The 11,880-nt window shown below is 36.3% G+C and overlaps 1 pseudogene; it reads left to right on the top strand.

Moving 5' to 3' along the window:
* Positions 1-10,178: 10,178 nt before the first annotated feature.
* LOC105986813 overlaps positions 10,179-11,880 on the top strand; it is a 62,160-nt pseudogene continuing 60,458 nt past the window's right edge.

Below are 11,880 nucleotides of genomic sequence, written 5' to 3'. Positions count from 1 at the left end.
GACTACATGGATCTAGAAGACAATCAGCTGTTTGTTTGGAGTTATCATCTGACAGGCTGATTGCAGATGCAGCATGCAACACAGCCACTGGATGAGGGACTGTCTTTGAAACAACACTAGCATTTAGTGGATCAGGCAACACTCGATGGATGTCAGTCAGATAGCTTGAAAATTAACTTTCTCTTTCCACCAGGATCCAGTGGTAATGATGTCATGAATATAATAATGTCAGCACTACGCACAATAGTTTCTGTAGTCATCACAGTAACCCTAAAGAGAAAGTGCTATTATTTATTTATTTATACTCTGAGATTTCAACTTACAGTCAGGCAAGCATGTCAGACAAACGGTCTGCCCTGTGCTACATCCTTGGTGCAGTAAGTACTATTATTACTCTTAGTTTTTAGAGGAGAAGTCACACAGGTGATTTGAAGTATTACGTCCACTATGGTGGTATATCTAAGGGTGATACATAGGATTTAAACTCAGTCTGACTGTAGGGATTGGTGTCTTTAACTCCATCCTGCATTATCCTTCTGATGCTAGGCCAGGAGCTCTTTCTTGAAAGCAAGCAAGTTATTTGAAGAAATATGACTTTGCTTTAAAAATCTTTATGGCTATTCCGGTGACCGTCACTCCAGGGCTACAATTTTAAACTGTATTCCCTTTAGTCATGGTTGCTTTAGCTGGGTCATAAGATTCAAATGGTATTGAATTCTAAATACCTGGGGTTAATATGATCTTATAACATCCTTAAAAGCCCTATTAACACTAACAGATCAAAGTAGTATGCTTTTATAAATTCACATTATACATATATATATATATATATATGCATACATATATCCTTTAGACAATTTTAGTTGTTTGCCCATTGGTATTATTAGAGCAACCATTTAAAAATTTTATTTACTATATTCTGCAATCTTGCCCTATTTCTCTGTCTTTAAATTGAGAACAAAATACAACAAAGGTATGTTTCTTTCAAAGAAAGACCTTTGCTTTTTAAAAAAAAAACAATTTAAGATATTGCTCTTTATTTAATCTGAATTAAGATGACAGAATGGGCAATTTTGCACACAAATATTGGGGCATTATACACAGAAATAGAGCTAATGGGACTGCTCTAATTTTTTTACCTTTGTTTTATAATCCATTCCCTTAGGACTCCCATAAGCAAAAGGAGAATTGCTTTAATTTATTTAGGTTACTTAAAGTCTCCTCCCTTAGGATCCAGAAAAAAACATGATTTTTGAATTCTGAGAATATGTCCTGGCTCCTCATTTTTTTTAAGAAGTTTAACTTTTTTAAAATTTCTTTTTTGCTTCACAGCTTTCTACATTCACTGTCTCATACAATCTGTCTCTCTCTTGTTCTCATTGTACTTTTTTAATTACACTTATTGGATTAATTTAGCAATGCCCTTTTTGCCATATAACTATGCATCAGTTCATCTCATTCTGCTGGCCCTTGGATGGCTCTATTTAAACCTGCCTCAGTCATTGAATTAGTCCTAGACATTATTTTATTCTCTGGGGGGGGGCACACTGTAAAATAGGTATTATATCAGGTATGTCCTTATGCATTTTAAAGTTTCATAGACACAGTTTATTAGTTATTAAAAGTAATTTTAAGAGGCCAGGTGCTGGGGCTCACACCTGTAATACTAGCTACTCAGAAGGCTGAGATGTGAGGATTGCAGTTCAAAGCCAGCCCATGCAGGAAAAGTCCATGATACTCTTATCTCCAATAAACCACCTGAAAATCGGAAGTGGCACTGTGGCTTAAGTAGTAGAGTGCTAGCCTTGAGCTGAAGAGCTGAGGGACAGTGCCCAGGCCCAGAGTTCAAGCCCCAAGACCGACCAAAGGAAAAAAAATGTTTATAAAAAGAAAATATTGGCTTATTAGCCAATTATATTGAGGTAATAGTAACAGAACAGGATGGGCTGGGAAGGTGGCTCAGTGGTAGAGTGCTTGCCTTGCATGCATGAGGCCCTGGATTCAATTCTTCAGCACCACATAAACAGAAAAAGCCGGAAGTGGCACTGTAGAACAAATGGTAGAGCGCTAACCTTAAGCTGAAGAGCTGAAGGACAGCGCCCAGGCCCAGAGTTCAGACCCCACAACTGACCAAAAAACAAAAACAAAAAAACCCAAACCCAGAACAGAAGATCGCTGAGGGAAGGAAAGTCCAAATAACCCAAACTGATCTTTTTTTTTCCTCCAAACTGATCTTTTGGAAATTACTAAAATGGAAGAACATGAGTAACTCCAAATGAGTAGCCTCGATGAAAAAAGAGTAAGACTATAGACTCAATGTTATAATAATATTAATTAAATAATTTAATGAAGTTTAAAAATTAACTTCATAAAATTTATTAACTAATAAACGGTGCAAGTTTAGGGTTAAAGGCTAGAGTTAGGTAGGGTTAGAGCCAGTTTTCTAATTTAAACTGGAAAATGCTATGAGGAGTTCCATATAATCTCTACTATTGAAGTGTCTGTAGTTTAATTGGAAAGATAAAATGAGAACAAGAGACATATTGCGTAAGCTAGTGTGTACTCATATCTCAGTGACTCAAGCAGCAAATGATATTGGAAGTTAAAGAAATAAATTGTAGAGATCCAGTAAAAATGTTTTCTTTATTTTAGAAGAGTTACATTTTAGAAAAGAAAGGGAAGCTATCACTGATCATTTGATTTTTAATAGAAGTTGTACACAGGGAAGAAATATCTCAGACTTTGTGGTGTGAATAGATGATTATCTGACCAATTGTCAGCGAGTATCTATTAAAACAATGGTTTCTTTTCCTCTCTAATTTTGAGTTGCTTGTCAACAAATCTAACCTCAGGAGAGCATAGGCATACTCTAAAATGGCGAATGAGATGGTGGTTTTTGCATTTTATGTCATTACTTCTGGGTAAGATGCATTTTAAAGAAAGGCTTATAGCCCTTCTTGACTTACAGAAATAGAAATAAAGGGGATTTCTTTGGGGAACAGTATTCAGGGGGAAAAAGACAAAAAGGAGGGAAAAATAGATCTCTGTATGAATAAGTGAGAATTTCTCACAGCAGACTATTGGGAGCTAGTCTGAGACAGAAAGTGAAGAATTGAAGATTAGGAGCCTCCAGAGAAGAGAACTATCAAAATCTGTCTTCTGAAATGCAACCCATGCATATTCTTTAACAATAAATGTTTTCCTCTCTAAGTCCCTTTGTTTTTTGCCTCTGAAATACAAAATTATTTAGTTCATCTATTCTGTCCATCAGCCAACTGCTGGAACCATATTTCCCTATAGACATTTTTATATTGAAGCTAAGTGAGGGTGTGTTTAGCAGCTGAAAGTATACTTTGAACTACCACATGCTACATGCTCTCAGAAGACACTCCAAGACAGAGAGAGTTCTTTTCATGTGGTTTGGACAACCAAATTGCAGGAGAAAATTTCTAACATCGGCATGATTCTTTTGAATGTTGTGTCTGAAAACTGGCTAGCTTCCAACTTGTAGAAGTCACATTCATGTAGAAATTCAGCATTATGCTTTCTATGTATCTTTTTTATTCTTTGTGCCATGAGGAATGTAGGTGGTTCTTCCTAATCTTTTAGTATAATCATTATTCTCAACCTTTTATTAGCATCATTTATCAGAATTATAGTTGGAAAAGGGCACAAGTTTATGTGTATATCAGTCATGTCCTATTGTTTCTTAGCAACAGGATGGTCAAGTATTTATCTAAGGTGAATGTTCAATGTCAAAAGTGGTAGAGTGATGAATCAAAATAGAAGAGCTTCTGGTTGTTGTCCTAATGACCAAAGGGAGAAGTCAATCTAACTAGTATTAGTCTTTTAAACTTGAATGGCCTTCAAAATGGTGGAGCAGGCTTTGCTCTGTTATCTGACTATGATACAAATATAATCCAAAAAGAAAACCTCTGTACTTGTGTAGCAGTAAGGAGAAGGTTTGGTTTCATTGTTAGGGATTTGATTTCCTGAGTAATTTTAGAAGAAGAGCATATTACTGTGACACGAGTTTCCTATCTAAGGCCTAAATCATGTGTAGAGTTGGTGTTTATTTCTCCTACCTTGTATCAGTCATTAATGAGGTAAGATGGTTCACAAACTCAATTTAAAGCAATTGAAAGCAAAATTATTGGTCACCTTGTGCACTGAATATGTGTGTGTCTAACAAGGTATTGGTGATTTTGTGACAATGACTAACTGCTACTCTTAATTGTTCATTCCTCTCCAAGCCATGCTGTGTGAAAGACTGTTGCTGAGCATATTTATTCATGTGGAGACAGTTTTATAGAATATCTAACAGTGGGCTAGAACACCAGCTGTTGGGTGCCTGCCAAGTGCACAGAACTCATCTGTACATTATTTGTTTTTTCTGTTTATATTCACTAATTTCTCACTTTATTATGTGAAATGTATCCCTTCCTCAGAATCTTACCAACTATACTTTAATTTCCTTTCCTTTTTGCTTTAAATATTTGAAGTTTCTTAAGCACCTAAAATGTTTTATATATCTTTGTTTCAAATGTGATGCAATGTTAGTAATTGGAACCTTCTAAATAAAACCAGCAGTTAAAACTGGCATGACCTCAATGAGGGGCATTATTTTTTGAAATTGGATGCTTTTGTTGGGCCCAGGTAGCTCATGTCTGCAATCCTAGCTACTCAGGAGGCTGAGATCTGAATCACGGTTTGAAGCCAGCCCAGGTAGAAAAGTCTGTTGAGACTCTTCCTTCCAATTAATCACCCAAAAGCCAGAAGTGGAGCTGTTACTCAATGGTAGAGTGCCAGGTTTGAGTAACCAAACTAAGGGACAGTTTCCAACCCCCAACTCCCCAAAGGAAAAAGAGACTATTCTAGTTGGTTACTGAATAAAGCAGTAAAGTTCCCTTTCTTCATCTTCTTGTCAAGATTCCAGGCATGTTTTTTTGATTTTTTTATTTTTTGATGGACATTGTACTTTGGAGAATCCTAGCCAGAGGCAAAAAGATGACTTAAGCAACCTCTAGACATTTTTTTTCTGCTGAAATAAGAAGTTTCTAAGAGAAACTTGATCATTTTCTAATAGCTTTAAGTATTTCAAAATGTTCTCAAGAATTATTTTAATCTGCACAAATTTGATGTCATTTTGTTGATTTATGCTTGTCTTTATAATACAGCTGATATGGCATTCATGGAATTTCATTATGCAGTAAATAGTTATTTTGATGAAGAAAGTGATTAAATTTAATTTCAACAAAATATTAGATTGTATAATAGTATTTTCCCTGTTGGAAGTTAATATAAACAAAATCCCTCCTAGCACTGTCAGCTGAAAAATGCATCATGAAAGCATAATAAATAAGTTAAATGGTAAATGCTAAAAAAGAGGGAGGGGGGAAAGAATGGAGATTGTTGAATACCATTAACACCATTATAGTTTGACTTGAGAGTACTGGTGACCTAGGAAGGTTGATGTAGTTTCATGTTGAGTACTTTTAATTTTTTGTAAAGGTGATGAACAGATCAGTTACAGTTACATAAGCCAGGTAATGAGGACATTTCTTTTTGAACAGTGTCACCCCTTCCCTCACTCTCTTGCAGTTTTTCTCTATTGTTCTTCCCTCCACCTAAGCTGTATAGACCATTTTCAATATAGCATCTAGTGAGTACCATTGCTTCATTGGTTTACCCTTTGTTCCTCCATTTCTGAGCTCCCTCCTTATCTTCCCCAAAGAAGAGAAATTTACATTCAAGTCAAAAGGTACAGAAAACAAAACAACATAGGAGAAAAGAAAAAAAAAGCATAAGCAAAAACAATAAAAAAAACTCTTGTTTCCATTTCTTGGAGTTTATTTAGATAACTATTATTTTATGTGATCCTATGCACATAGCTATTGGGCCTTTGTGATCCTCTCCTAAAAATATCCTCCTTTGGTTTGTCACATCAATTAGTCTAACTCTCAATAATATATGATGAAGTACAGCATGATGGGAGTTTCAGGCAGGATTCCTTAAAAAAAAAAAGCTTAAGAATGTAGCTGAGAGATTTAGTCCTATGTCCTTAGAAAGTAAATATGTCCAACTTGGAACATTATGGCAACCATGATTACATCTAAGATGACAATTCCATTTTCTTTAAAAAATATTATTTTAAATTATCTTTTACAGTCATACAAAGGAGTGAGCATTAAACAAAGCAGTTTATGAATACAATATATTTTGACCAATGTCACCACTTTCAACATTCTCCTCCGTCCCTCTCCTGCCCACTGCTTCCCTATATATATTGAATTCTTGGTTGTATTCTCCCCCTCTTCCTGTCTCTTTTGTCCAACCCTTTCCCTTGGGCCATACCCCACTCCTTTTGAGTACAGGCTTCCAAGACAATTCCATTTTCTGTCTCTGTACCTAGAATTCATTACTTTGTACACAGACTATCCTTTTGATTTTGAATATTTTCACAAACTTATTAAGCATTTATTATTCTTTTCATATCTAAGAAGCTCTACTGAATTACTATTCCTTTCTCACAGATTGATATACATATATACTAGTACTACAAATTTATTTCTTATGCTTTTCATTGTAAAAACACTGTACAGAGGGGTTACAGTTACATGAGCAAGGTAATGAGTACATTTCCTATCAAGCATTGTTACCATCTCCTTTGTTTTCCCTCTATCATTCCTTCCATCCCACCTCCACAACTACACTCCCCCAACCCTACCCACCAAAACTGTAATGTTCCTTTTTCAACATTGTGTCTTATGCATCTCATTGTTACAATGGGCCAACTTGTATCCCCATTTAAGCATTTTGTTCTTTCCCTTCCACTCCCCAAATTAGAGAAGTGAATATACAAGATGCAGGGCACTGACATCAAATACAGTGAAAACAGGAGTTATACAGTGGGGGAAGAACACAAAGAAACAAAAAAAATCACATGCATATCACCCTTCTTTTTTATTGTGAAAATACTGTACAGAGGAGTTACCATTACATGGGCAAGATAATGAGTACATTTCTTATCAAGCATTGTTGCCTCCTCCTTTGTTTCCCCTTCCCATTCCTTCCCATCTCCTGCCCCCAACCAAAGATGTAAAGTTCATTTTTCAACATAATGACTTGTTGCAGTGGGTCCACATTTATCCCTATTTAAACGATTTGTTTTTTCCCTTCCCCTCCACAAATTATACCAAAATCAAATACAGTGAAAGCAGGGGTTATACCATGGGAGAGGGACATACAAGCAACAAAGAAATCATCTTATAAATATGTTAGAAACAATCACATGAAAGAAAAAACATTTGAATACTTATCTTGGTGTTCATTTCACCTAAAATCAACTTATCTGACCTTTTCTGCTTGTCTCAGACATATACTAGATATTGCAAATAAGGGAGACCATGGGACCTATGTTTCTTTGGGCCTGGCTTACTTCACTTAATATGATTTTTTCCAAATCTTTCCATTTACTAACAAATGGGGCAATGTCATTCTTTCTGATGGCGGCCTAAAATTCCATTGTGTATATATACCACATTTTCTTGATCCATTCATCTACTGAGGGGCATCTGGGTTGGTTCCATATCTTAGCTATGGTAAATAATGCTGCAATAAACATAGTTGTGCTGGTAGCTCTAGTATGGTCTTCTTTGTGATCATTTGGGTAAATGCCCAAAAGTGGGTCATAGGGGAGCTCTATGTGGAGTCTTTTGAGGAACCTCCATACTGCTTTCCAAAGTGGTTCAACAAGTTTACATTCCCACCAACAATGAAGTAAGGTTTCCTTCTGTCCACATCCCCTCCTGTATCTGTTGTTATTGGAATTCATACCACCTTTCTTATAACTTTTGCTTCATAACAAGCATAGGAACTAGCTGGGGACTGGTGAATTATGTATATAGTCCTAGCTACTCAGGAAGCAATTGTGATTCAAAGCCAGGTAGGATAGGAAAGTCTGTGAGAATCTAATTTGCAATTAACCTGCAAAAAGCTGGAAGTAGAGCTGTGGTAGAACACTAGTTTTGAGTGAAACAACAAAGAGACAGCACTTAAGCTCTGAGTTTAAGCCCTAGTATTGGCACACATAAGCATACACACACATGAAAAAACATTGGAACTTTTTAGACTATTGCAGCAGCACTTACTGGACATAAATGACTAATTTTCTTTTCTTTCCTAATGTCTGTTGGGGAGTTGGGTGATTTTCTGAATGGCTCTATGAGAGGCAACAAGAAGAGAGGTATGGTTCCTTAAGTAATGGATGAAACAAGTAGAGAAAAATATTATCTTTTGGGCAAGAATCCAGTCTAGAGGTTTGATGTTTTATTTTATTATTCTTATTTTTTATTGTGAAAATACTGTTCAGATGGGTTAAAATTACATGGGCAAAATAATGAGTACATTTCTTATCAAGCACTGTAGCCTCCTCCTTTGTTTCCCCTTCCCATCCTCCCTTAGCCCCCTCACCCAATCCTCCTCCCCCCCACCAAAGTTGTAAAGTTAATTTTCAATATAACAACTTGTACATCTCACTGTGTATCCCAATTTAAACGATTTGTTTTTCCCCATCCCCACCACAAATTATACCGACATCAAGTAGCAGGGTATAAAATTAATCCTCAAAAGTCAATGGCTTTTCTCTATGCCAACAATGAGAAAAATGTGGCTGAAATTAGGAAAGCAACTCCATTTGTAATAGCCCACAAAAAATAAAATACCTAGGAATTAACCAAAGAAGTGAAGGACCTCTATGATGAAAACTTTAAAAACTTGAAAAAATAATCAAAACAGAACTTAGAAAGTGGCAAAAAAAACTCCCATGCTCCTGGATTGGAAAGATCAACATCATGAAAATGGCAATACTTCCTAAGGCTATCTACAAATTCGATGCAATACCTATCAAAATTCCAACTTCATTCTGCAAGGAAATAGAAGAGGCAATCCAAAAATTCATATGGAACAATAAAAGACTGGGAATAGCAAAAATGATCCTCAACAGAAAGAACAGTGCTGGAGGAATATCAATACCAAATTTCAAACTCTACTATAAAGCCATAGTAATCCAAACAGCTTGGTACTGGCACAAGAACAGACCTCAGGACCAATGGAATAGAATTGAAAACCCAGAAATGAACCTACAGACCTATAGCCATTCAATCTTCGATAAGGGAGCTAAAACAAGAGAATGGAAGAAAGACAGCCTAATCAGTAAATGATGCTGGCAAAATTGGTTAACAACTTGTAGAAAACTAAAGCTAGATCCTTATATATCACCCTGCACCAGAATCAACTCCAAATGGATCAAAGACCTTGGAGTCAAAGCAGACACTCTGAAAATATTACAGGATGAAATAGGAGAAACCCTAGGTCTCCTTGGCTCAGGCCGAAATTTTCTTAATAGAGGCCCAGAAACACAACAAATCAAAGAAAGGTTGGACAAATGGGATTGCATGAAATTGCAGAGTTTCTGCATGGCAAAGGACATAGCTAACAAGATCAATAGAAAGCCCACAGATTGGGAGAAGATCTTCACTAGCTATACAACGGACAAGGGTCTCATATCTAAAATATACCTTGAATCAAAAAATTAAATCCCCCAACAACAAATCTTCAAAGAAGCAACTTCCCGATAAATAAGTGGCCTAAGACTTAAAGAGAAACTTCTCTGAAGAGGAAAGAAGGATGGCTAATAGACACATGAAGTAATGCTCAACCTCCCTAGCCATAAAAGAAATGAAAATCAAAACAACATTTTTTTATTTTTAATTGTCAAGGTGATGTACAGAGGGGTTTCATGTACATACATAAGGTAATGAATACGTTTCTTTTAATTAAGGTAATGTATGTTGCAAATATGCTTATCCTTCCCCCGCTCCCTCTGGTTCTAGGGCTTGAACTCAGAGCCTGGGAGCTCTTCCTGAGCCTCTCTTCACTCAAGGATTGTGCTCTACCTCTTGTGCCACAGAACCACTTCTGGTTTTCTCTCATTAGTTTCACAGACTTTTCGGTCTGGGCTGGCTTTGAACTATAATTCTGAGTAGCTAGGATTGTAGGCATCAGCCTTTGGTGCCTGGCATTTATCCTTTTAAAGTACTACAATATACCAAAAAATTCAATACACTGACTAAACTGCTTCACTCAATAGAAGCTTGAGTGCTGTTTACACAGGTAACATGGACCCCTCTCTGGACAGCAGTATTGTAATAGTAGGCACTTTTAATTAAAACTCTTGCCTATACTCATCTCCATTCTATCCCTGCTGAAACAAAGCTAATTTGTGAAGGTTTTCCTCTCTCCAAATTTCTGTAACATGCACAGATCTCTGGCTAAGCTGTTTTTAGTACTAAAAATATTTCAGCATTTCAATAACTCCATGATCTAGCAAGTTCTGAGTCTATATTATGTGCCAATGTGTCTTTGGCACTATACATACTGTGATTAGCTAAAGGATGAAATCTTGCATGTCATGTGGGCAGCATTCTTACAAAGGTGGGGCAATAATAAACAGTAAAAATAATAAACATAAAAATAAACAAAAATAAAAACAAAAAACTAAACAAAAATGTGTATCAGTACAACTTAGTTACTGACTGTGTTGGGGATCATGAAGTTTAAAGAATAAGTACTAGGGCTATTCCATTTTACAGGAGGAGAAAAGTGTTCAGATTCTTTCGAGGAATTGAAAGGATTTGGTATTTTGGATGCAACCAAATCGAAGTGAGGAGGGGGAATGTAAAAGCACGGATTTACAACAAATTTCTTTGTTGAAAAAGAAATAATAACAAGACTCACCATACAAAGGCCTTGTGAAATAAGTGAAGGAAGACCACAAAACATGCTAAACACAGAGGAAGATTATCCTGAAGATGTATCATAGGAGGCAGAAGGAAAGCCTCAACCTCTGGAAGAAAGTGTATACCAGGAGGCACAAGGAAACCTTAATGGAGGACCAGCTCAGCTTAGCCAGGAATTTAAAGACACTCCTGTTAGGCATTTGGACCCAGACAAAATGATGAGGAGCAGATGAGTTGGAAAGGCTTGGAAAGGCTTAGGGAAGAGATAAGAAGTGTAAGAAACAAGTCTGTGATAATGCATTCGATGCAAGGACATTCTCACAGCCGTTTTTATATTGTGTGCTTTAGGCCGTATTTTTGTTGTTGTTGTTGTTTTTCTGGTCTGATATTGAAACCTGGCTGCTTTCTTTCTGGCCATATTCTTTGATGTAGCTTTGACTTTCATTTTATTTTTAATTACCTGATGGTGTTTTGTTGTAAGTAGCTTTCTTGTTACAAGCATCTCATTGGATTTTGGATTTTGACCCATTTCCCAGGTTGATTTTGCTATTGGAAAGTTTCACATAAATGCATGGAATTCTCCATTCCATATTGTGTAGTAAACTCTAACAGGTTATAATGTAGCATATTTAGTGTCCACATACGTATTCAAGATAAAACTCCAAATTGTGTGTGTGTTTATGCATGCATGAGCACGTGCATACATGCATGCATATGTATTTCAGAAACTTAACCATGCTATTTCTGTGTGACATGAAGTTTTTGCTTAGCTTTTTGCTGATGTGTATTTTTTAATGAACACATGTGTCTTGCACACAAAGACTGGAGAAATTTTATCATAAGCAAGAGTTAAAAATGAATTTGCAATCAACAGGAACAAGAATAAGAACCACATGGTTATCTCAATAGATGCAGAAAAAGCATTTGACAAGATCCAACATCCCTTTATGATGAAGGTTTTGGAAAAATTAGGAATCCATGGATCATTCCTCAATACAATAAAGGCTGTATATGACAAACCTACAGCCAGCATTATACTCAATGGTGAAAAACTTAAGCCATTTCCTCTTAACTCAGGAAC

The sequence above is a fragment of the Dipodomys ordii genome, unplaced genomic scaffold, assembly GCF_000151885.1.
Source record: "Dipodomys ordii isolate 6190 unplaced genomic scaffold, Dord_2.0 Scaffold37, whole genome shotgun sequence".
Classification (NCBI taxonomy): domain Eukaryota; kingdom Metazoa; phylum Chordata; class Mammalia; order Rodentia; family Heteromyidae; genus Dipodomys; species Dipodomys ordii.
Note: the sequence above shows the minus strand (reverse complement) of the source record. Positions and strands in the feature narration are given on the sequence as shown.